General features: G+C 38.8%; 1 pseudogene; it reads left to right on the forward strand.

Annotated features, from left to right (window-relative positions):
* LOC118334800 overlaps window positions 1-3,342 on the forward strand; it is a 344,242-nt pseudogene that overhangs the window by 315,989 nt on the left and 24,911 nt on the right.

The following is a 3,342-nucleotide window of genomic DNA, read 5'->3' on the forward strand; positions in this document are numbered from 1 at the left end:
TTGGGCAAAGTGCACGGTAAGTGAGGAGGCAGTAAAGGCAGAGACAAGGCCTCTTTAGTTAGAGAGCACTCAGACTCATTTGAATAACAGCTTTAGAGGATGTTTGGCCTCATATGACACACAGTTTAGGAATATTTAGAGAAATAAATGTTGCTTCAGCCAAATGGAAATATTATTCAAGGTATCTGAAAAATAAGTCTGAAGCAAAATGTATCTCCAGTCTAAACTAAACCACCACAGTTAAAGGACCAGTGTGTATTGATGTATGTTGGCTCTAGTGGTGAAGTTGCAGATGCATACTCATACTGAACACCGCTCGCGTCTGTATTTGACAACCTGAGAATGAGAATGGGCTGTGAAGTCTGTAGAAGAAACTATGGTGGTCGCAAAAATGCGAAAGGCCCGAGCCAGTGTTCAGTGTGTCCGTTCTGGGCTCCTGTAGAAACATGGCGGTTCAACATGGTGGCCTCTGTAGGACAGGACCAGCTCCTCGTAAGTAATAAAAAAAAAAGTTTTGTTATATTTATTTTTACACTAATGAAAACATACCTATGGATATTGTCCGCCATTTCTGCCAATATCACACTGCAGCTGTAACCAGAAAATAATTTAAATATCTGTTTCAAAGTGTTATTTCTTTTGTTTCAAAAGGTGTTTTGTTGGCTGGATATTTAGCATATTGTTACCTAACATGGTAGCTAATGTGTGTTGTTGCTAATAAGACTCAATGACTTGAAGCATGTCTAAGTTAATTACCTATTTGTGACGATGACTCCAGAATCATTCATTTTTAACTGGTAGTCCATTATTTATTGCATCTGCCATTTTACGGCGTTGTTCACATTCTCCAGTGAGGATTATTGTTTGCTTCTCCAACTTTGTGCATAGTTTTACTCCCATTACACTGGACCTGTGCTGGTGTCAAGTTAGCTGTCAAAACAAATCTAGAAGAGCTTGATGCATAATTGATTCGTTGTTGCAAGTATCATGTGTAGCACCTTTCACTTTCTATCAGGAGAGATGAAAGGAGAGAAACACGTGAGGCAGCTTTTAGGAGCCTTAACAAGTACGGATATGTTTAGCATCAGTAAATGAGTGCAGGGTCAGGTGCTTTCCTGCAACCCACCTGCACATATTTTAATCCTGTAAGAAAAACTCTCATCCTCTGGGAGGGTTAAACCACATCCTCATCGAGCTCCTGTGTGTAGACCTGGACGGGGGACCTGTAACAGACTCAGCGTGAGACAGTAATTGGTTCTGTCATGACTTATTCATGTTCTGTTTGAGCAGCTCCATCAGAGACGGACTGAGGTATAAGCTGTTAATAACACGAGGGGCTGAGAGGCTGCAGGCTGCAGTCACAGCTCTCTGATAAGACACAGCAACCGCTCTGTCAATTTAAAAGGAAACACACTGGTTATTAGAAGCAAAACTTGAGTCTGCAATTTGAAATAGCTTTTATTAGCAGCATGTGTCAGGTGATACCACATAATGACCATAATAAAATGATTTATTTTGCACAGATACAAAGTATCTGTTCATTGTTTGGTTCATGATTAAATGATTTTGGCATTTTGCTTTGTTTCATTTAAGTGGCCTTAAAGTAAGCATAACAGTGTTGTCATGTGGTACTAAAAAAATATATATATATATTTATTTGTGTATGTTTTAGAAGATATCATAAGATTTTAATTGAATTGCAAACATCTGTGCATAAATACGTTTTATGTGGGTATTACTTATTTTTCTGGGATTTCTACTCTGCCAGTTCAGAAAGGGTGTAGTTACTTGCATATTGGGATGTGGAAATGATAAAAAAAACTCATATATTGTGATCACAATTGTCATAGGAAGCTTAATTTCACCACGTTGGCCTACTGGTTTAGTTTAGGTTTAGTCACCCAGCATCTGTTAAGTGTTAGATAATTAAGATCAGCTAAATCCATATCATAGCAAACACACTACATCTTATGGAGTAACTAATACAAATTCTCCAAGATCTTTTGCCTTTTTGGATGTAAAGTTGCAGGATGGTGTAACTCAGCTCAGTGGGTTTTAACCCCGTCATGTCAGCATGTGACCGGTCCTCCCCTCTGTCAACCTAGAGGAGGTGGAGTCAGATCAGGATCAGAAAAGCAGCAGGAAAGTAGAGTTTCTGTCATTTCCTGCCAACCCTGTCATCCATCAGCCTAACTAATGGACCCGGAAGGAATACAGAGAGGCAGAGAGAGGGAGAGAGGTGATGGAGTAAAGTGTGTTTCAGCTGAAACAGGCTGCGGTAATGTTTCCTGCTGCTCTCATCAACATGCAGATGTGTTCTGGTGAAAGCACAGTCACCTCTCAGTCATGTAAACAGACACTGATGCAGCTGTTTACAGCAGTAATGTCGGCTTTCGCAGCTGCTGTTTATGCTTCTGTGAAGGAGGGCAGGTGAATGATGAAGGGATTTAAGTCAATATTAAGTGCAGTAGAGTGAAGACATGCACATATCTGCTTAGAAGGATGTGAATGACGCAGACTGGAAGCTGAATCATTGACAGTCTGTCATTGTCACTGTAATGAGGGTGTGTGTGAGGTTATGTGTGTGTGTGCTAATCATTAGAGTCAATGGGCTGCCACTATTGTCCCACTCTGATAACAGGGGAAACGTGAGGCGGAGTCAATGAACCTGTCAGTGTGATTTTTATTGAACGGGTCGTTCTACTGAGTTAGAGGTTAAAAATGCAATCACAGATAAGTAAAGTTTTATTCCTGAACACTCAAGGGTTCCAGTTAGTTAACCTGTATGCTTTATTTCACATTCAGCATTAAAATCTTAAGTTTCATTCAGCATTTTTTGTTAGAACAATATGTTAAATGTTTCACACTATAACCAGATAAATAGTATATTTTTATAACAAGAACTAATGTGATAAGTTTTTGTGCTGTAATAATGTGAAAAACATCTTAAAACATTAAACTTCTGACCTTATAAAATGATACTGACCTGGAGTGGCAGTAACACACTTCCATATGAAATATCTCCACTTATTCTCAATGAAATCATCCTTATTTCAGTTTAAATTTAGAAATGAGTGCCAGTATCTCAAAGAATGAGGCAGGTTACTGCAATTGTATTAAAGGAATAGTTTTGGGACAATTATTTGCCGTCTTGTCAAGAAGAATATTGATGCCACTCTAATGTCTGTACAGTCAACATGAAGCTACAATCAGCTCCACAATGTGTCGTTTTTACACTTTTTTCTTTTCTGCACTGTTTAAACAAATGACACATGATTTAACTAGTGAGCTTTAGAGGCGCTTGAAGGGGAATTTTTGTTACCTTTGGATAAAGCTGTTTAG

This window comes from Morone saxatilis, unplaced genomic scaffold, assembly GCF_004916995.1.
Source record: "Morone saxatilis isolate NCDOM2014 unplaced genomic scaffold, NCSU_SB_2.0 Contig23, whole genome shotgun sequence".
NCBI classification, from domain to species: domain Eukaryota; kingdom Metazoa; phylum Chordata; class Actinopteri; family Moronidae; genus Morone; species Morone saxatilis.